This window comes from Schistocerca piceifrons, chromosome 7 (genome assembly GCF_021461385.2).
Source record: "Schistocerca piceifrons isolate TAMUIC-IGC-003096 chromosome 7, iqSchPice1.1, whole genome shotgun sequence".
Classification (NCBI taxonomy): domain Eukaryota; kingdom Metazoa; phylum Arthropoda; class Insecta; order Orthoptera; family Acrididae; genus Schistocerca; species Schistocerca piceifrons.
Window position 1 is genome coordinate 201439487 of NC_060144.1, and position 24008 is coordinate 201463494.

Consider the following 24008-nt stretch of genomic DNA (forward strand, 5'->3'; position numbering starts at 1 on the left):
AGAGAATCTGGATCTTCTTTCTCCGATGCTGGAGAAAGGCTTGGCAGGAATGTAGCCACTGTACACGACCGCTGACAGCGATGGTTACGAGAATGTACAATCGCAAGAACACCAGGTTCTGAACGGCCATAGTGGTCAGCGTATGGCTGTGACGCATCGTACTGCATCTGCAGCAGCAATCCAAGCTGCAGTTGGCACCCACTGACACAGCAAACTGTAACAAATCGATTATTTCAAGAACAGCTCCGAGCCAGACATGTTGTAGCGTGCATTCCACTGACCCCAAAGTACCATCATTTGCTGCTTCAGTGGTGCCAAGCGAGAGCTCATTGGAAACAGGGTGTAGGTACGTTGTGTTTCCTGATGAAAGCTGGTTCTGTCTCGGTGCCAGTAATGGCCGTATGTTGGATAGAAGGAGACCAGTTCAGGGACTAGAACCGACGTGTCTGCGTGCTGGACACACATTATACCTGGAGCTGTGGTCAGGGGTGCGGCTTCGTATGGTAACAGGAACACTCTCGTAGTTATCTCACGCACCCTGAATGCAAATTTTACGTCAGTCTGATGATTCGACCCTCTGTGCTGCTCTTCACGAACAGCATTCCAGGGGGTGCTTTCCAACACGATAACGCTAATCCACATACCGCTGTTGTAGCCCAACATGCTCCACAGAGCGTCGACATATTGCCTTGGCTTGCTCGATCACCAGATCTGTCTTCAATCGAACACATCTGGGACATCATTCGACGAAAACTACAGCGTCATCCACAAACAGCATTAACAGTCCCTCCACTGACCGAACGAGTGCGAGAGGCATGGAACTCCGGCCCCTGTACAACACAAGGCACGCACGACTGCATGCTTGCTCTCAACATTCTTCCGGCTACAACGGCTATTTTTCCAGCATTTCACATTTGCAAGCTTGCCTCGCACTTACATTAACCTGTGATTTTACAGTGTTAACCACTTAAATATTTTACCTAGACAGATGTATTCCACAAATCACATTACTCTACATAATTTTTTGATGTTGCGAATTTTTTCAGTCTGCGTATTTTCGAGCACGTCAGGGACAAAACACGTCGTGGGATTAAACCAGTGTTGCCCTGAGGAAAACCGTTGTAATAGTGCCAAAACGTTAGTTTCATAATTTATACATTCCAAATACTTTATACAATAATTCGGATCCGTATTTAACACCAGTTAGTATATGCACGTCGCCTTGATCTGCTAATATGGTGCAAGCATCACTTCAACATTAGAAAAATCGATTTTTGAGAATCATTGGAAAAGTTTCGTGGTTTAGATCCAGTGTACTAGTCCTGCTCTACTCCTTTGGTGGCGCCACTGACAACAAGGGTAGGGCGTTTCCATATTATCTCCAAAGAATGCAAACCCATTATGTATTGTCTCCAACAGCGGTCCTACGTTAATGTCCCATGGCAAGATCCAAAGAGATGGTCCCAGGCACGAACCACAGCGCACAACCGTTGGGATTCTCAACTTTTGTAGTCCTGTCTTCCTCACCGCGTGTAATATTACGGTATATTGATAATTTTTACTTCTGGACCGTCTGACAGCAACTGAATAAAACACAGTTTTAGTGCCATACGCGTTTCGTCTTTATTTTCTGCAAGGCATCATCAGTGGCCTGGAATATGTACATATGTTTGCTAATTAATTTATATTTTTGTCACTGTGCCTATGGGTTATAAACATGTCTGGTGGTTGGTATTTCCTATTAAGTAGTAATGTTTTGAACTGTACTGACAGGTTTCGTGGACAATTTCTTACATATTACAATTTCTTGCATATGTTGCATTTTTGCTGTTGTTCTTCTTCTTCTTATGAATGCCAATTTGCAGTTTTTTCCCCACATTCCACAGCACTATGAACTGAACGCCTGTTGCAATGCAATGTTTTGGTTTCTGTTGCCGAATGTCAAATGTTTTTGCCAAAGATCGAATGTTATTGCCAAACTTTCGAGTGTAATTATTGAAGTATCTGTGATCTGTTCGTGTATGTATGTATGTGTGTGTGTGTGTGTGTGTGTGTGTGTGTGTTTTGGTGTGATATAATTCTTTTGTGCCGTGTGTGTGTGTGTGTGTGTGTGTGTGTGTGTGTGTGTGTGTGTGTGTGTGCGTGTGCGTATGTGTATTTTGGTGTGGTATATTTTTTTTGTGCGCTGTGTGTGTGTGTCCTGATGATGAAGGGGGAAGAGCTTTTTGTTTTATGTTATCATTTCCTTTATTAAGTGTAGTAGGGCGCTTGTGCTGATGTGTGTTTTTCATTTATCACATGTTTGTTTTCTGCTATGGCTTTCTGGATGTGGAAGTTTTCTTGCGTTTGTATAAGATGTTTGTCATGGTTGCTTATTCTCATTATTTTCATATCTTGTTCCATGTTTGTAGGATGATGGTTATGGTGTTTTAAATGCTCTGCAAATGTGGAATGGTTTGTTTCATACTTCCAACATCTGATATGTTCTTTGTATCGTGTTTCAAAATTCTTGCATGTCATGCCTATGTATACTGCATCACAACTTTGACATTCAAGTTTATATATTCCTGATTGTTGGAATTTGTCCCTCTTGGTAGCTGGCTGGCTTAGGTGTGATTAGAGGGTTTGCCCAGGCTTATAAGCTGTTTTGAAGCCCTGTCTCTTTAGGATGTTTGCAACTCTGTGTGTTAGTTTATGTGTGTAGGTCATAGTGTACCATCTGGTTCTTCTCTGTGCGGTGTTGTCCTTGTGTGTGTTTTTTGAGTGTGTTTGTAAGTTTTCAGCTTGTGAGTTCTCTTGTATTCTGGAAATATTGTGTTTGTTTTGTATTTGTGTTTTTATTTTTTGATTGAGCCTGTTTACTACATGTGTGTCATACCTGTTGTTCCTAGCTATTTGTATGATTGTACTCATTTCTTGTTCATAGTTTCTCTTGCTGAGTGGGATTCTATTTAATCTATGTAACATGTGTCTTAGTGCTGCAAGTTTCTGGCTGTGGGGGTGGTTGGATGTGGAATGTATTGTTGTGTCTGTGGCTGTTGGTTTTCGAAAGATGTTAAATGTATGATTGCTGTCAGGCGGTCCATAAGTAAAAATTATCAATATACCGTTGGGATTCTCTTTGGTCATATACAACTCACCAGATGCAAACTCATTGGACAGTTGCTGCCGTTATAAAGCAACATCACAGAATATCCCAGAATCGAGAGAACACAAAGGCCAACATGATTTGTCGATACCCGAGATATGCTCTCATATTCCAAGTATACCGGCCTATGGAAAGTGTGCTAACCATCTTATGTTTTTGAAATCCAGACTCCTCCCGTTCATACTATTTAATGTTCGATGCCGTAATAATAGGTTTTTTAAACGTTCTTAACGTCACATGAAAGAGATATATTCGAGACTAACACTCAAGACGCCTTCCGCTGCACCATATAACAGGTGCTCTTCTGAGCGAAGAAAAGTTTGGCTGCTGCACGCTCCATATGTTTAACGTATCAGTTGATTAAAATGAATAGGGTGCACAAATTGAATGCACATTGGAATGAAATGATTCCGTGGAAATTGTTCAGAAATTCTGATCCTGCAATAGAATGAACAATTAGTGAAGAATGAAACTTATGCCAGATCGGGACGCGAATCCGGATTTCTTGCTTATGGATGCTGTTCAAATTTCCGAAGTAACAGGAGGAAAGTAGTAACATTAAAAATCTGTCTCGGACCTAACCTCGTGGTGATATTGCCTAACTGTTAATGCGCTATTTACGATTTGCAGGAATTATGGGTTTGAGTCCTGGATTGTCATAAATTTTAATGTCACAACTCTTTAAATATGTTGAAAATCCGAAATTTATTAACCACTATGATACAATTTAGGTTGATTGGGCAGTCGGTTATGTTGCCTAAGGTACAGACAGCGGTGCCAGTACGTTGATGTACAGAAAGAAAAACAGGCGCTAGTAGGTTCCTGTATCTTTCACCTGCTAAAAGTTATTCCAGATGTATTAGGGGATCAGTATTGTACTATATAAATATGCGCCATGTGTAGCATACTTAGATTTAACTTCTTGCCCCAGAAAGGTGAAATCTGATTGCAGTACAGGAATTCGATAGAATTTGGTAGAATACAGCGGCGCCGAACACGAGAAGCCTCAGGAAAACACTGGCCTAACAATGATTGACTTAGCCTCAGAGCACGACGAATCCTTTTTTTCTTGCTGTTTCACAGTATTGGTATTTTCTATTTTCATAAATACTACTTAACTTTAAAATAATTCTTTCTTGAAGATGTAATAAAATCATTTATAAATCGAGTAAAAAGATAAACACTGCAAGCCTCTTTTAATGCGATGGCAATAAGATACCCTCGTGCAATAAGGGCCTCTACATATTTTTCTCAAATTCTTTATCTTCAAGATGGGTTTATGGGTTTTTAGTACATTTCTTGGTGATTGGCTTTTCCTTTTTTTGTTTCTATGGTCGGACAACCACTGTCACACTCGGTGTGATTTTAATTCCTTTTTTCTGGTCTCTGTCTGTGTCTTTCTTGTCATCTCCATTGCTTGTTTTTATTCTTTGTAGGTGTTTCAAGTTGTGGAAAAGGGACGGATGGCCCTAGTAGTCTGGTCCCTTCAGTCCCACAAACCAACCAACCAACCTTCAAGATGAGTTTCCAAAACACAAGCTTCTTAGACCCAGCAGTCTAGAGAACCTAACTTGAAGTTGCAGGTAAGTCACTAGACAGCAGTCACACGTTGAACTAATGTTGATCGGCAATTGCTTGAACTGCTTGTAGCACAATGTTGACCATTTCTCCGCCTTCTTCGCTCAACCGTCTGCAGCTCTGCCACAAAATTCTCCGCGAAATTTGCAGCACTTTCCTATCATTCACTAATGTCTTACCTTATCCTGTAGCCATCTGCCGATAAGGTGCGTCTGTGTTGTGGCTCTCACCTTCAGGAAACAGAACACTGGATTGTGTATAGCGTGCTTTCACCAAGGATTGCGATAATGCTTAGTGTTAACATGTGCAAAATGATAGTATATGTACTTATATCCGTCTTTCGTTGAACATTTACAATTCTGGAAGAATCGTCCAGAGCCGTTTCAGTACTTCTGATAAATTGCAGACTACTTCCTTAAAGCCATCATCTGATTTCTGCCTTGTCTTCAAGGTGAGAAACAGGCAGTAAGTCACGTTGCGACAGGGGTAACGGCGTTTGTGGTTGACGTTGCAACTATACCCACTTGATAACTGCTCCCAGCGTCAGTACACAGGCACACCCTGCAGTTTGTCGTGTAGGCAACATGCAACATCGCGGAGTTTGGCTGGTAGCACAGATGCGCCTGCTTCCTAACATCACCAGACACCAATTGAATTCTGAAAACAAACTCATTTGCGTTTAAGGTTTGTTATCATCGGCTACTAAGCACCCCACTCCAACTCTCCCCCTTCTCCCCGCCCTCGTCATACTACGCACGTTATACATGAGTACCATTTTGATATCCTTCAATGAGGCTACAGAATAAACTAACATAAATGCGGATGCTTGCAGATCATAGAACCTGCAGGATATGATTGTAATAAAAAGGTTTAACAAAAATTAAGGCAAACTTCTTCCAAGTCGTCAGAGTTTTGACCGGTTTGATGCTCGCATGCACTACCCCTCCTTTTCCGTAATCTTTTCATCTCTACGTAACCGTTAAACCCAAAATCCCTATAATATGCTTCGCATATCCTAATCTTCGGGTGCCATCACTATTATTCCCCGCTACTGCTCCCAGCATCAGGCCAACTCTTTGTCATGGCAGGTGCACCACTAATGTACCTAGTAACTGTCTTCCACAGATTTTTCCTCACCTTTTCCTTTTAGTAGTCTGTCACTACATAATGGTTATGTCACTGATGACAGTGCCACTGAAGCAGAGATACTAAACACGGTTTTCCGAAACTCGTTCACCAAAGAGGACGCAGTAAATATTCCAGAATTCGAATCTAGAACAACTAGCTACATGAGTAACTTAGAAGTAGATATCCTCGGAGTAGTGAAGCATCTTAAATCACTTAATAAAGGCAGTTAGGTTCCTTTCAGAGTATACTGATACAATAGCTCCGTATGTAACAATGATATACAGGAGCTCGCTCATTGAAAGATCTGTACCTGGAAAGTTGCACAAGTCACACCAATACCCAAGAAAGGAAACAGGAGCAATCGGCTGAATTACAGAGCCACATCACTGACGTCGATTTGCTGTAGGATTTTAGAACATAATCTGTGTTCGAACATAATGAATTATCTATAAGGAAACGACTTATTGACTAATAATCAGCACGGATTCAGAAAAAATCGTCTTTGTGATACACAGCTAGCTCTCTACTATCATGAACTAATGAGTGCTATCGACAGGGGTTGTCAAATTGATTCCGTATTTTTTGATTTCCAGAAGAGTTTCGACACTATTCCTCACAAGCGTCTTCTAATCAAATTGCGTGCCTATGAAGTATAGTCTCAGTTTGTGCGAATGGATTCGTGAGTTCCTATCAGGGATCACAATTCGTAGTAACTGACGGAAAGTCATCGAGTAAAACAGAAGTAATATCTGGCGTTCCACAAGCAACGGTTATACGCCGTTTGCTGCTCCTGATCTACATAAACGACGTAAGAGACCATTTGAGCAGCCCTGTTACGTTGTTTGCAGATGATGCTATCATTTACCGTCTTGTAAAGTCATCAGATGATCAAAACAACTGCAAAATGATTTAGACATCTGTATGGTGTAAACAGTGGAAACTGACTCTAAATAACGAAAAATGTCAAGTTATCTACATGAGTGCTAGAAAAGTACACTGGATTTCGGTCTCACGATAAATCACACAAACCTATAGGCTGTAAATTCAGCTAATAGTTAGAGGTTACAATTACGAATAACTCCAATTGGAACGATCACGTACTGTTGTGGGTAAAGCAAACCAAACTTTGCGGTTTATTGGTAGAATACATGTAAAATGCAACATATCGACTAAAGAGACTGCGTACACCACACTTGTCCGCCCTCTTCTGGAGTATTGCTGTGAAGTGTGGGATCCGCATCAGGCGGGACTGACGGAGGACATCGAAAAAGTTCAAAGAAGGGTAGAAGGGCAGCTTGATCTGTATTATCGCAAAATAGGGAAGAGAGTGCAACAGACATGCGTCAATTAGGGTGGCAGTCATTAAAACAAAGGCTTTTTCGTTGCGGCAGAATCTTGTTGTGAAATTTCAGTCACAAACTTTCTCCCCCGAATGCGAAAATATTCTTTTCGTTCCCACCTATATAGCGAGAAATGATCATCATGATAAAATAAGAGAAATCAGAGCTCGCGCAAAAAGATTTAAGAGCCCGTTTTTCCAACGCGCTGTTAGAGAGTGGAACCATAGAGAAATAGCTTGAAGGTGGTTCGATGAACCCTCTGCCATGCACTTAATTGTGAATCGCAGAGTAATCGTATGGATATAGATAGATGTCCAATGCGTCCACAGTTTATGGAACGATGATCCAAAACTTTATGAGCACTTCTTTAATGCGTGTTGTTCCACCTTTCAAACAATGTACAGCCGTGATTCAGTGCGGCATCGATTCGACAAGTCGATCAGTTTCCGTTGTACGTGGTACCAGATGCCTAGGCACAGGTCACACAATTCCCGTAATTTACGGTCCTGTGGTTTGTGGCCGCCCAGCTGGCCGCCGATAGCGTCCCAGATGAGTTGTATCGGATTCTGGTCAGACAAATCTGGTGGCCACGACAACAACATGAGCTCACTATCATGGTCCTAAAACCACAGTATGACAATTGTGGCCCTGTGAAACGGGCAGTTACTGTGTTTTAAGAAGCCATCGGCTTCGGGGAAGACATCAAGCATGAAAGGATGCAGGCGGTCCGCAATAATGTTCACGTTACCCAGTCATGTGCGCGCAACGCCCCCTTCCGCATTCAGACTCTTCGTGGGCAGCTGTCACAGCGTTAGGCTCGTGAATGTGTGTCTATCACAGTTCAAATGCTTCCAGTTTCTTTTTTCTCTAGACTTCCCACTGTCTACGTTTCCAGCGCTCGAAAGATATAACTAGACAAGTGAAAGCCAACGGCCTTGCCGCAGTGATAACACCGGTTCCCTTCAGACCACCGAAGTTCAGCGCTATGGGGCTGGGCTAGCACTTGAATGGGTGACCATCCGGTCTGCCGAGCGCTGTTGAAAGCGGGGTGCACTCAGCCCTTGTGAGGCAAACTGGAAGCTACTTGACTGAGAAGTAGCGGCTCCGGTCTCGTAAACTGACATACGGCCGGGAGAATGGTGTGCTGACCACGTGCTCCTCCATATCCGCACCACTGACGCCTGTTGGCTGAGGATGACACGGCGGCCGGTCGGTTGCGTTGGGACTTCCAAGCCCTGTTCGGACGGAGTTTAGTTTAGTTTTAGACAAGTGAATACAATGCCGACAGCAGCTATCAGTGTATTAATTCAGTTACAAATAAAATTAAGTGCTAAGTTATCATGAAAATTTTGTATTTTATTGAACTGCTTTGCTAGTAATATTGAAGATAGCCTATCCACACTATACATGGGGAATACTAGCCGGAATCTCCTGCAAGCGTCATCTGAGTGATTTCAAGGAAGATTACGGCAATAAAATTTAACAATTTAATTTTGGTGACGAGAATTGTTGTAACATAATCGAGAATATTTACTTTGTTTACTTAGTCCCGTGTTTCGAATATCATTTTAACGATTAATTTTATGGTGTGGAACCAATCAAATGGTCTCAGATTTCAAATACCTCATGTTGAAAAAGCATTTATATGACCATATTCCGGTCATTTCAAGGTTTTCGTTGATTTCTTATTTCTGTCGAAGGATTCAAATGGTTCAAATTGGCTCTGAGCGCTATGGGACTTAACATTTGAGGGCATCAGACTCCTAGATTTAGAACTACTTAAACCTAACTAATCTAAGGACACCACAAACATCCATCCCCGAGGTGACCATAGCAGTCGCGCAGTTCTCGACTGAAGCACCTAGAACCGCTCGGCCACCACGGCCACCTGTCGAAGATTCTACCTTACGATGTACAAGTAATTGTTTAGGAAGAACAGCTATAATCTACATTGTAAAACGTATATGATGTCCGTCTCATACTTCACTGGCCTTTGTTGTTTGTCAAAGAATTTTGTAACTGTGTATTCGAACTTTTCTACTTTTCCTTCTAGAACTGTGTTTGTGAATATTTTTATTACTCGCCACCTAAAGTACATAGTTAACGTCAAAAGACATAACAAAGTATTTATACTAAGACCATACGACTGAATTAATGCCTTTTGGATATCCTTCCGTGACTTGAATACATTAATGTACTAACGTTTGAGCAACAAATACTCGTTGTGGACAGAGTAAGCTAAAAATATTATCCTGGAAGATATCAAAGAATGGATGTATTTAAAACTTGTTTTTACTGGTTTCTGTGACGATAACGTCGTCAATTAGTCATGCGTCTAAAGGACCTGAATCAAAATGTTTTAGCATGTTTATTTTTGGTATATTCAAAATTATGGTATTACTCATGTGCTCACTCAGCAACTTACTAGATCTTGTTAGTAGTGGTTTTCACTTTACACAGCTGATTAAGCTCCTCAGTTTTTCTTCAAAGCTTACAGTTCACCTGTCTGTGTAAAACTATTTAATAACTTTCATAAAACATAATGTTACCATTTTCTCGTTAATTTTTCTTTGGTCGGCTTGAAAACTAATTCCGACTCCTGATTCACTACCAAATGGTAGTCAGTTAACACAGTAATATTAGTAACAGGCTTAAGATCGAGTCCTACTGAAGGCTCATTACAATTTCTTCACATGAGGAAATATCCCTTCGTAAAATAGTTGAATAGCCTAGTGCTAACTTCTTGAGGCTATAAAGCTGTTACGCTTTCATACACTATGGCTAGTTGTTAGTTACAGCACTTTGGTGGCTGCGTGAGTATTCGTGTTCATCAATACGTAGATCAATGTTAACTCAGATTTCTGTTACAACCCTACAAATGAAAGAATAAGAACAATGTTATATGATATGTACACTCCCACATGTTGTCATTGTAGTATCGGCAGACTTGCTAACACTACGTACACTAATAGAAAGAGGCGGCCAAGATGCACGCGCTGACTCACGCAGGGTGGCGTGAGATCTGAAACATGATACGTAATGAATGCTATAAAGAAAAGTACGTAGCTGCTGGAATACTTAACTTTAATCCATCATTTGTATACAGCGTTCTTGATGATACAAGTGAGACTCCCTCTAGATAAATGCAATGTAATGCTAATGGCGCCTTGCTAGGTCGTAGCCATTGACTTAGCTGAAGGCTATGCTAACTAGCTGCTCGGCTAATGAGCGATGCTTCGTCCGTGTAGTCGCTAGCAAAGTCGTCCGTACAACTGGGGCGAGTGCTAGTCCGTATCTCGAGACCTGCCTTGTGGTGGCGCTCGGTCTGCGATCACTGACAGTGGCGACACGCGGGTCCGACATGTACTAATGGACCGCGGCCGATTTAAAGCTACCACCTAGCAAGTGTGGTGTCTGGCGGTGACACCACAGTCATTAAATATTTCATAGTCATCTGATGTTGCTACTCATATTCGTTCACAGTTCATGTAAAATTACGAGTTCTTCTCTGGCTAAAGAGATCTCATTTGGGCACTTCAGTGACTTTCGGAGGCCATTAATATCTATATTCTGTAACAAAAAGCTGTTTTTTTACAAGTGTTACATGACCCAAAGAAGAGCTTTCTCACGTATGTGTTTGACTGTGTATTTCATTTATTTTTGAGAAGGAACTGCAAAGAAATTTTTTAATTTGAGTGAGAAGACTCGTGGATTGTAATGTTACCAATACCCTGAATTTAGACTGAAGTAATCTTTCTCAGCAAGCTCTTTATCAGGTGACTTCGTAATCGTTGTCCACTTTCCAAAACGTCTTACACACTCACCTTAGGCCGGGGCATTCAACATAACAGCTGTATTTAAGTCTTGCTCTCCATTTCATTTCACAGTTTAGCTTCTGTTGCTTCACATTTTGAGTCTTCAGCGACCTACGCTAGGGTGAAGTGTAGCAAATGTATTTAGAAACGACTTGACCCGAAGAAGTGAACGGCAGTGACACAAGTGAATGAACTTCGGGGACAGAGACGAGCAATTTTCACTGATTTGTTAAAACGAGGCACTCCAAGGTCACAAGTGCACTAGTAACAATGAAAGTATTAATTCAATTAATGATAAAAACCACCTACAGTCAAAATTTAAAGGAGTAAATCGTCACGAAAAATTAGCAACAACCAATGTCTTCTACATTACGAAACTCCCTCCTAGTATTATTGTCCATAGCCTTGCCATAGTACACATGGAAAATGCTAGTGACAATATACGTCTCCTGCAACAACTAAAAAAATGTTTAACGATGTGTGATGGCGTGATCAATAAATAAATCTATTTTAATTATTTCATCAACAAAATCATTCCCATCGCCTTTTTCAGGTATTAGGCCTCCCAACCAACAGAAACATAAAGGGAACTTTTGTAAATACATGCCGAGTTATTTCTCAAATCAGTTACAAATTAACACCTTTGCAGAACCATATCTGTAACTTCTTTACTTTGTCTCACGAAAGTAAAATGATATGGTGTTTGTTTTCTTAAAATGTTAGCAATCGCAAAAGTACCCAGAAAAACACCAAAGTTTTTCATCGTTGGCGGTGCTATTGGGAACCCAGTCATATAGTTAACTGCATCAGATTTCAATTAAATGGTCTTCGTTTTAGTATACCACGATCTATTTCGAATTTTCTAGCCACATAATGAGATTTAGCTGATACATATACACTCTAAGACAAAAAGACAGCGCACCACAAAGGAATTTTTCGAATGAGACGGAAATCGGTAGATGTGACGTATGTACAGACAAACAAGTGATCAATTTCAGAAAATTAGATAATGTATTCAAGACGAAGAGCTTCATAAATTAAGCTAGTCAATTTCATCAGCTGCGACATAGTCGCGAATACAAACAGTGATCCAAGTACTGTCAATTTTTTTTAAATTTATCCAGTCTTTGATCACAATATGAAGTCCTTCGACGATGACCGGTCTCAGTCACTAATGACCATCTTCAGATCTACAATATAAAAATATACACCTACTGGGCAGTCTATCTTTCAAAACAACACAGCATTTCATATCACGATTTACTCTCATACAAACTGGGAAATGTACAGATAAAATAAGGTAAAGCGTACCTGTTCTACACCATGTCCTAATGTGATAAAGCCGTAATGGCATCGTCAAAACATATACACTCAACAAAGCATAGTGACGTAGAACTACAATATGGCGTAAAATACGCCACATCATCCACAGTCATTTTGCAACTGGCGTTACTGTACAGAACATACTGAAGTGCAGTAGCTACCGGAAATATGTTTGCCTATATGCTTCATAGATGTCGCTACTGTTTTGATAGCTATTATAGAAACCAATTGTGATAAAATAAAAGACGAATGCAGTTAACCATGTAAAATTATCTAAAGGAAATATAATAGGTCTGTCACTTTTATGGCGAATTTACGGTAAAAAATGATGTATACGTAATACACTGCCTATAGCAACCTATAAATTACCTATGAAAGATAAAATGATTATATGAGAAAATGACTGAAAAAAAAAAAAAAAAAAAAAAAAACAGATCACTGATCAGCGCCCTCTGTTGGCTCGCCCGCCAAGATGTTACGTAGGCGCGCAGCGATCATAAGAACTTAGCCAGCCGGCCGCTGTGACCGAGCAGTTTTAGGTGCTTCAGTCCGGATCCGCGCTGCTGCTACGGTCGCAGGTTCGAATCCTGCCTCGGGCATGGATGTGTGTGATGTTCTTAGGTTAGTTAGGTATAAGTAGTTCTAGGTCTAGGGGACTGATGACCTCAGATGTAAAGTCCCATAGTGCTTAGAGCCATTTGAACCATTAGAACTTAACCACTAGTCAATAACGCATTGGCCCCCCTCTGGCCCTTATGCAAGATGTTGTTCGATTTGGCGTGGATTGCCAGAGTTGTTGAATGTCCTCCTGAGGAACATAGTGGCAAATTCTGTCCAACTGGTCCATTAGATCTTCAAAATCCCCAGCTGGTTGGAGGGTCCTGCCCATAATGCTTTCAGACCTCCTTAATTGGGGAGAAATCACCCTCGCTGTCCAAGATAGGGTCTGGCGAGCACGATGACAAACAGTAGAAACTCTCACCGTGTGCAGGTGGTTATTATCTTGGTGAAATTTAAGACCATGAAGGCTTGCATGAAGGGCAACAAAACAGGACATATAATATCTTCGACGTGTTGCTGTGCTGTAAGGGTTCAGTGGATACCAACGAAAGGTGTCCTGCTATAAAAGAAATGACACCCCAGACCATCACTAGTGGTTTTCGGGCCATATGGAGGGCGCGTCAGGTTGGTTTCCTATCACTGTCTGGGGTGTCTCCACACACGTCTTCACGGGTCATCAGGTCTCAGTTCGATGCGGGACGCATCACTGAAGATGATTCTACTCTAGTCAATGAGAATCTAGGCCAAAGACGTGTCTAGAAACGCCCCTGACAGCAGCGGTACGATACTAACCTGGTTGTCGCCCGCCATACAGCCCGACAACCAGGAGCCATTTTTTTCATAGCAGGCCCTTTCGTTATCATCTGCGTCACGCTGACAACACAGCGGTACGTCACAGGCTTACATTTCAGTATGATCACCTGCAAATGACGAGAGTTCCTACTGCTCGCCTTCATGCTGCTTAGACCTTACCTAGGCCAGCAAAGTCGCCGAGCCTGTTGGACGGAGTCTGGCACGATATCTCTCAGGAGGACAAGCAACTACTCTATCAATCAATCAATAAGGTCCAGAGGCGGCACAACACGTTACTGACTTGTTCAAAATGGTTGAAATGGCTCTGAGCACTATGGGACAACATCTATGGTCATCAGTCCCCTAGAACTTAGAACTACTTAAACCTAACTAACCTAAGGACAGCACACAACACCCAGTCATCACGAGGCAGAGAAAATCCCTGACCCCGCCGGGAATCGGACCCGGGCGACCCGGGCGTGGGAAGCGAGAACGCTACCACACGACCACGAGCTGCGGACTGACTTGTTCAATTTGTGAAGCTCTTTCTCTGGAATAAATCACCCAGTTTTTCTGAAATTATAATTATTTGTTTGTCGGTACACGTACATCACACTACCGATTTCCGTCCCATTTGGATAATTTCTTCATGGTGCGCCTTTTCCTAAACTTTTTTTTTACTTTCATGCTGTTTTCGCGAGAAAGGCTATATGTAGGTGGGACAATATATTGACTCTTCTAGGAATGGACTCAGTCTTCATGCCACAAGTGGCCCATCGGGACCATTCGACCGCCGTGTCATCCTCAGTTGAGGATGCGGATAGGAGGGGCGTGTGGTCAGCATACCGCTCTCCCGGTCGTTATAATGGTTTACTTTGACCGTAGTCGCTACTATTCGGTCGAGTAGCTCCTCAATTGGATTATTAGGAACAAGGGACCGATGACCTCGTAGTTAGTTCCCTTCTCCCGCCTTTAAACCAATGAACTAACATACCCCCAAAAAGCTACCAATGACCTATCGGATCCCTGATACGAGGATTCAATGGCTTATTTCATTCCAAAGATGCTCAAACAAGCCATTAAACAAGTGGTTATACTCTTTGGCTCATCAGTGTATGTTTGGCATGCATGACGGACAACACCCACTTCATCAATACTACTCTACCTCTCAAATCAGGGACCACGGCACCACCCACGCAGCGACATTCACAGTGGTCGGTTGCAGATTCTTCAATATATCTGGAGGGCGTTCAGAAGAAAAGGTATGAAACAACACTGTGGGCGTAATTAAAGTCCTGATTCAGAAGTAATCACCAGAGGCCTCCGCACAATTGATCCACTGTTTCACGAACTGAAGGGTTGTTCCCTGTTGCCAGAATTCCTGTGGCTGTGACAGGAGCCGATCTGCCACTGTATCCTTCGTTCGTTGTCCAAGTTGAGGCGCTTCCCTAAGAGATGCATTTTAGCAGAACAAACACATGGAAGTTCAAAATGGTTCAAATGGCCCTAAGCACTATGGGACTTAACATCTGAGGTCATCAGTCGCCTAGACTTAGAACTAATTAATCCTAACTAACCAAGGGACATCACACACATCCATGCCCGAGGCAGGATGCGAACCTACGACCGTAGTAGCTGCGCGGTTCTGGACTGAAGCGCCTAGAACCGATCGGTTACAGCGGCCGGCTAAACACATGGAAATTGCAGGCCGACATGACCATGTGGATGCGCAAGCTGCTCCGACTTGAACTTGGCCATTAGACTTTGCGTGACCTTGGAGACCTGTGGACGCGCCTTACCGCGAAGCAGAATCACTCCCTCCGCGATCAACCCAGGTAGTTTGCACTTTATGGACTTGAGTAGGCTACAGAGTGTTCCACAGCACACATCACTGATAATGGCTTTTTAGTACTCGAGGAATTCGATGAGTGTCCGACCTCGGAAGTCGAAAAAGGCGGCAAGCATCACTTTGCCTGCTGAGGGCACAGCTGTGAATTTTTAGCGGGAGGTGACGACACCACATTCGTTTCCCTAGATGTCAAACTACATTATCCCTAAGCGGTATATGTAAATTTCAACCGTTTTGGTTGTTACAATGTTTCGGAGCTTTTCATTTGAACATCCTTACATATTTCTCCAGCACACTTTGCTAAAGGACAATTGATGTAAGTAAACACGTTCCAAAGATGAACAAACCACACATCGAGTCTATGTATGTGCCACCTACATCTGATAATGGACCTTGAACCTTCCAAATCGATGACCGTACTAGAAATGAACAGTTCATTGCAGTCTAAGACAATTTCTTTTTTTAACTACTTACGAAAAATTTTTATACTATCAGTAACCGCATTTTGACTTCAAAATTTTGCTTGTCTTTGCGTGTTCCATATAAATAATGTAGGAAACTCTGCAATTAAAGAACCAGTTTACAAAAGGCAGTGAAAAATAATAAAAGGCAACTACTTTGGGAACTATGGGGAAAGGAATTTTAACACATAAAGAAAGAATTCTCGGGCTGTATTGATCTTTTTATTGAAACAGAAACAACATTTGCATGGAATAAAAACGACTAGAATTTAATAAGTTGTTGCTAGTTAATATTTCTTATTTCTGTAAAAAGCATGACTAGTTTGCTGAGCCTGACTAGAGAGACAGTACGCATTCATCTAATAGCTTGACACAGAGTGTTCCACAAAGAGAGAAAGAATAAATCAAATTTGAGAATGAGTAGTTTCATGAGGAAAATGTATGAAAATCTTTCGCAGTAAATAGCTTTGTGATGAATTCACCTGTTACGAATAAGGGGTTCCTAAAAGATCATTAATTTTAGAATAAGTACAGATTACGGAAATGAGAAAGAGTGGTGGAAGTGATAAGGAACGTATTGGGAGCTACTGATAAGGGAACGCTACTACAGTGTACCCAATTAGGAAGGTCGATGATAACAGAAGATAGGTGTGGAGGCGGATCCCACAGGGAAAAGGGAAACGAAATTGACCGCCTAGGAGATGGATGACAGGTGTCGAGGAAGCTATGGACTCCATAAACCACCGGGAAGAAAATTCGGAAGATATAAACTACGGAGGTTGTGAAGCGCTAAACGGCAGTAGCTACAAACAACTCGCAGTGTATTCGAACTTACTGGAAAATACATGTGTAACCCAATTATTTGTTTACTTTAGCACATTTTTCGTCACCGTCTATTATATTCCTGTTTTATTTCTTAAATATAGCTGTTAATTATGTGTAATGCTTAGGGGACGTCCATTAATTAGGTAAGCTCAAAATGGGGGGGGGGGGGTGTCCGTAAAAATCTCATTTAAGGACACGAGGGAGGGGGCAATAGTTAAAATATGAATTCAACTTTTTAATTCAGAGAATATGCGTTATTATAAAGGCTAATATTTTGTTTTAGGAAAGTAATTCCGAGCGTAGACAATCTTTATGGCCTCTCTGAGCTGCATGCTTCACATGAGTGCATGCCCGGCATTCCATGATTTGAAACAAGAGCCGAACAAAAGTGAAATTTCATTCGGAGAGTTTCCTGCCGTGCCAGTCGAAATCACTGCGTGCCAGTCATGGAGTCACTGGTGGTATTCTGCAACGCATATAATCTTTGTGTTACTGTGTTCAAAATGAATCTGTACCAAAGCTTTTACAGTGCGTATGGAAAGCAGCATGCGGACAAGTCGAAACAAACGCGCCACCGTGGGGTTAACCGTTTGTGGAAGACAGGTAAGCTGAAGTTCACCGACGAGAATTATTTTATTGATCACATAACTTAAGAGATTGAAAAGTTACGTAATCACACGGTTCAAAGGAACGTACAATCAGTCACATGTAATGTATATAATACATCAACAAAAGGTCGGTTTTTTTAGGGACCCTTCAAAAAGGTTAATACTATTTTCACGGATCTTTTTTGTCTGACTGTCTGTCTCTGCCTGTCGTCCGTCCAAATCTACTCACGACTGGCACGTTTAAAATACAATATATTTAATCACGAGCTAAAAGTTCTAAATTTAGCTACTAAATTTTTTCTCTGAAATTAGGGGTGAAATTATAACTACGTTTAAGATGCATTATAATGAGTTTAATCAAATTAACTATCCTGAAATCTGCCAAATGTCAGAATATTCCGAGGATATCCGTTTTTATAACGGATAACGTTTTATTTGTAAAATTAATTCTGAGCAATGTAATAGGTATTTTAGTAGTATGAAGCAAAAACATGAACATTTCAATTAAGTAGAATTGTTAAAAAATTGGAGGGCAAAAGCAACGTGAGAGACAGGAGGGCTGTCGCACCACATCTGACCAAACCTTACCAAGGGGGCAAGAGGTCCATTAAAAAAAGAAAAAGGAAAAAGAAGAAAAGTACCTCACTTAATAGATGGACGTCCCCTTACTATGCAGAGAAAACCTGACATGTAATATGATTAATTAACAAGAAAAAAACTGTTGGAATGCTGCTAAAGGAAATGCTCTTACTCTCTGTGTTTGTGACAAACACAAATCGAGATTCAGGTGCTCATCTGGGAAGGAACCTAGTGTAGAGTGTGCGGTAAACACTCAAATAGGATGCAGAAGTTGACGTACCGGGATTAGTTTGTAGAAACAGATTTTTAAAATCTCTTGAAACAACTGTTCTGTGTGACATTCCAATAAAACGTCTATAAAGAGTGAAGAAGGCTGGCGGGAAGTTGGTGTCATTTCTTTAGTTACACATCTAATACGCTACAAAACCCGAAATAATTACGATATCTTCGAATCACTATTCCAGTAAATCGTCAAAGCAAGGAAAGCAGCAGAAGCAGATTAATTTAATCCAAGAAAATTTGTTGAGCATATGTTGATATCTGTCATCAGGTGGTATGGAACTGATGAACAGGAAACGGGCAGCTTCTGATTGCGTTTTTATAGAAATATAAATGAATGGCCAAATGAGTTATTAAATATGGAGGTATTAGTAAGTGTGACTGTGAAAATAACCTTATACGAAAAAGTTTATCAGATACTCAGATGTGTCCGCAAAATTAAGCATCTCTCGGAGTTTTATTTCAATTATTCGAGCATGAAACTTGAATTTTTCTCAGTTTGTATTTTTGGTGGAGAAGGGTAGTGTCGTAGATTACTGAGGACGTTGGATGTACTACATGTGCAGAGATGAAAAGATTAGTGCAGCAACAGCTGGAGAACTAACTAGCAGAAGTCTAAAACCTGAGATATCTAGCAATACTTTTAAAAACAGATTTGTGAGTCTTTGGTTGACGATGCAGGCGTTCAAATGAGAAACGTTGAATGATCTTTCTTTCATCGACAGTAATTCGTGACAATGGTAGGCATTTATTTTGTTCAGAGAGACATGAGAGCACGGTGGTTATGGAGAGAAATTTCCGACAAAATGTATGTATTCTCTGAACTACGAATAGAATCATAGCCCCAACAGCGACGTATTTACACTGCACATGACGAGCGTCATAGACTTTGCTGTGTGTGCAAGTAAACAAATACTCCTACACATACACTAGGCTTTCATATTGACCCAGAATTAAGTTAAAAATGATTTACATCCTCTGTTTCCCTTCAATGTTTTCGCGGGATCTCCCTTTGTTACAAAGGAAATGCTGAAGCTGATAGTGGCCTCTTAAATATTCGCAATTGCGACTCACTCTGCTGCACTGCCAGCTGGCCTTATAGGTATTGGGATGAAAAGTCCGACTCCAACAGTCCGCTCTACCTTTAGAGGTAGTGATTAAAAGGATTAGAAAAATATAAAAAATAAATAAGAAACAAAATCATGGAGGTATGTGTAATGACAGGCCGTCGCCTACATAGAATGGCTGACATATGCAGCAGTTATTATCTTTAATAAGCACAGGTTTCCTATCACTACGCCACACGCTTACTTCCTTTTACAAACATTATTGCTAATACCAATTACACTTTCTGCAATTCCAAAATGCATTTTGCACTGTAATTAACTAAACTGTTCAAATAATTGCGCTTTTCATTAATCAAGGGACGAGTTCTGCATTCTACACTAGGAAGTTCTGAGACACTCGCTCTAGAAATCAGAAGACAAAAATTCTGTGTATTCTTAAAGTTCTCATCAAGTACTGTTCTGACTGTCTCTTAACCACCCGGCATTGCGAAAGTGAGACATCTGTGAAACGCCTTTTCAGTAGAAAACATACCGCGGCTTGTGACAAGCGCTTGATGACTAGATCTTCAACGCTCCTAGAAGTGTTTATATACCGACGAACTAAGACAAAATATGGTGATGTGCGCGGCACGGTGACTAGCGAAGCGAAAATGTCGTGTCCCTAAAGGATACACTAAGAGCCTAATCGCAAACTGCAGTTTCCAAAAAGAGTGTGCGATCATCTTCTCCGTTATTTCTGACGTTCTAAGTTTTCTCTTCTACCGCATACGCTAAGCACGCTTGGCTTTATGACGAAACGTCCTCTTTCTTCACGCATTCCCACGCACGGTCCTCTTCACATGACCTGCTGGCTCTACCGTCACTGATGCTAAAGCTAAATGTCCACTTAGGTGACTTCGGGTACGCTTTTCAGCGTGCAGCCCTGGCGAGTGGCAGAGATGTGTCTTCAGGAACAGTCAGAGGAGTTGGTGGTGGTAGCAGCCACGCAGCAGTCCATCCAAATCGCAGTCGAGACCTTGCAGGTAGTTCCCTGTCGCGCACACCTGCCAACACAACAAAATCACATTTTTAGCTTCAAATGAAAAAAATAGACATTGACGGAAAAGAAATCGCAACCGCAAAAGGAGTGACGCGCAAACGAAAGTTCGTAGGCGTGTTACTACACCTGAAAGACGAAGTCTAATTCAAATTTCGCCAGTAGCGCCGGTATGAGGTTGAATATCAGGTTTGCTTTAAACACACGCTCTAACGGTCGTGAGTGTTAGTTACCTTTGAGATTGGCCGTCGTGAACTAATGTTAGTCAAGAATGCCTTTAAGCGACAAAGACGCCATTATCAAGACCTCACTGAGTTTGAACGACGTCGTAAAATAAGGCTACGAGGAGCTGGATGTTCGTTCTGCGATATTGTACAAAACTTGGCTGGAATATAGCCACTATACATGATTGCTGGCAGTGGTGGTCACGAGAAGGTAGGTTGCAAGAAGAGCGGGCTCCAAACGGACACGTAGCACTATCGAGAAGGAAGACCATAGCATTCGGCATATGGCTCTGGCGCATCATACTGCAGCAATCTGAGTAGCAGTTGGCACCACAGTGACAACGAACTGTTACAAATCGGTTACTTCAAGGACAGCTCCGAGCCTGACGCTCTGTAGCGTACATTCCACTGGGCTCAAAACAGCGCAATTTGTAGCGTCAGTGGTATCAAGCGAGAGCCCATTTCAGGGCAGCTTGGGGGGCTGCTGGTTCTGCCTCGGTGCCAGTGATGGCTGTGTCTTGGACAGAAGAGCAGCTCTGGGCCTCCTACCAACCTGTCTGGGTTCTAGACACACATTATACCTGGAGCTATGGTCTGGGGTGCGATTTCGTATGGTAACAGGTGATCTCTCGTGGTTATCTCACACAACATGACTGCAAATTTTACGTCTGAGCCGTGGTCGGTGTAATATCTCTTTATATTCTACTAATTATCCCTACACAATTCTATGAGTGAACTACGTTTCCTACTTGACCATCTATATAATCGCAGAATCGACGTGCAAAGTAGTACAGTACTATTACTATTCCATGAGCGCATAATTACTCTTTGTAATATTCTCTCTGGCGTGTTGAGGGGACTTCTAGGATTTTCTCCGTGCCGAATAGCTGCATTGAATAATTGTAATTTTGCTATCGAGATTACTGGAAGAAAGAAATTGAAAATATATTGTATGCTACTCAAGAAAATATGCAGGGTGTTACAAAAAGGTACGGCCAAACTTTCAGGAAACATTCCTCACACACAAAGAAAGAAAATATGTTATGTGGACATGTGTCCGGAAACGCTTACTTTCTATGTTAGAGCTCATTTTATTACTTCTCTTCAAATCACATTAATCATGGAATGGAAACACACAGCAACAGAACGTACCAGCGTGACTTCAAACACTTTGTTACAGGAAATGTTCAAAATGTCCTCCGTTAGCGAGGATACATGCATCCACCCTCCGTCGCATGGAATCCCTGATGCGCTGATGCAGCCCTGGAGAATGGCGTATTGTATCACAGCCGTCCACAATACGAGCACGAAGAGTCTCTACATTTGGTACCGGGGTTGCGTAGACAAGAATTTTTAAATGCCACCATAAATGAAAGTCAAGAGGGTTGAGGTCAGGAGAGCGTGGAGGCCATGGAATTGGTCCGCCTCTACCAATCCATCGGTCACCGAATCTGTTGTTGAGAAGCGTACGAACACTTTGACTGAAATTAGCAGGAGCTCCATCGTGCATGAACCACATGTTGTGTCGTATTTGTAAAGGCACATGTTCTAGCAGCACAGGTAGAGTGTCCCGTATGAAATCATGATAACGTGCTCCACTGAGCGTAGGTGGATGAAACTAAAATGAGCTCTAACATGGAAATTATGCGTTTCCGGACACATGTCCACATAACATTTTTCCTTTATTTGTGTGTGAGGAATGTTTCCTGAAAGTTTGGCCGAACCTTTTTGTAACACCCTGTATACTGAGCATTTACATCAAAGGTGTGTAAGGAATTTCATTATATATGTATTCTCTAATTGGAAATTTGCACGGAGATGTCGTTTCGTTGGTAATCAGAAGAGAACTTCCGATGAATTGTAAACGAATCTGTAATCATTAGATCCAAGAGCTCCATTATTTCATCGGATAATTAAACTCTATCAAAGCAAACTTTCCGCTCGATCTGAGGTTTCCCGACTGACTACGCAACGCAAGAAAACCAAGACATTTTATTTACACAGGCTTGAAGATCGCTTCGAATCATCGAGACTGCGGACAAGGAGAGTCATCGTCCGATTCTGATTAAACAAGTAAAGCTTAATTATAACTTTCTTGAGCGACTGTGATGACTGTGATATGGCTGCTTATGAATGATATCATTAATAAAATACTAATAACTAACTTTTCTCCTCACCAGCAACCAGTATAAACACACTATTAATTAAAATTATATCGGCTCGCGCTAGTGCCATTTTTCCTTTTGGGCATTTTGTCACCACCGAGTGGCGTCTTATTCCTCCCTCAGTTACTACCTGAACGAGCTGCTCACTGGCCTCCGTCAATGGCAGCAGCTGCGTTTATCGATACTAGTACTGCCGTAACTTCTTTGGTGTGGCAGTTATATTTCCGTATCATGGTGTGTGTGGGGCAGTTTGTCCGTCGCGGCGGAGCGGCGAGGAAGTCTCTGCGGCGTGTGATCAGACCGGAGCCGCTGGCGGCGTGCACCCGCGGTCTGAGTTGTGTGGCACTAGCTGCGATTTCTGGGCTGCTGAGTTCGTCGCACACCGCACCTGCATACCGGAGTTGAGTAATCAGTGAACCTGTCATGAAAGCTCAACCGTTGTGACATCTCTTCAGATTGCCGGTTGTTGCATCCTGGGCTGTCCCCACAAGGAGCAACGTGATGGTGTGTTGGAGTCAGCAAAATTCTGCAGCCATCTCCCTGTGTGGTGTTTAACCTTTGAAACGATTATAATTTATTAGTGAAGTGCACCAGCGGTATCTTCTGCCTTGTGGCCGTTAAAGTTCCGGTTACCTGCCCTGGTCGTTAGCGTAGTTTTGCAGCAGTGTGTTTCCCTCGCTGGGTTGATGCTGTCTGGTAAGGCATGTAGTTTGACAGCTTGGTGTTGTTCTTTTTTCTCTTTGAGTGTTTATTGTACCTTGACTGTGTTTATACACCATTTATTAATACACAATCCTGCTGCGATCCTTGTCTTCGCTGATATCTTTGGTTGTCGTGCTATTGGTCGGGCGGAAGAGAATTAATTAAGCGGTTGGTTGGTTAGTCAGCCGTCAGTAGGTCGTGCTGCAACCCGATTGTTTAGTGTTACACTTGGCTGTCTGTCTCACCTAAAGTGTGGTTAGAATTTCCTCCCCAGGCCGGCCGGCCGCGGTGGCCTCGCGGTTCTAGGCGCGCAGTCCGGAACCGTGCGACTGCTACGGTCGCAGGTTCGAATCCTGCCTCGGGGATGAATGTGTGTGACGTCCTTAGGTTAGTTAGGTTTAAGTAGTTCTAAGTTCTAGGGGACTGATAACCACAGCAGTTGAGTCCCATAGTGCTCAGAGCCATTTGAACCATTTTTCCTCCCCAGGCCGACCCTTGGAACACTTCTGAGCACCACTGTTTGTTGTT

The 24008-nt window shown here is 42.0% G+C and overlaps 1 long non-coding RNA gene across 1 annotated transcript in view; it reads right to left on the bottom strand.

Moving 5' to 3' along the window:
- Nucleotides 1-16209: 16209 nt before the first annotated feature.
- LOC124805120 overlaps nucleotides 16210-24008 on the bottom strand; it is a 39662-nt gene continuing 31863 nt past the window's right edge. The window contains exon 4 of the long non-coding RNA XR_007017398.1: nucleotides 16210-20396. This is a non-coding gene — a long non-coding RNA (uncharacterized LOC124805120). The remainder of the gene's footprint in view (nucleotides 20397-24008) is intronic.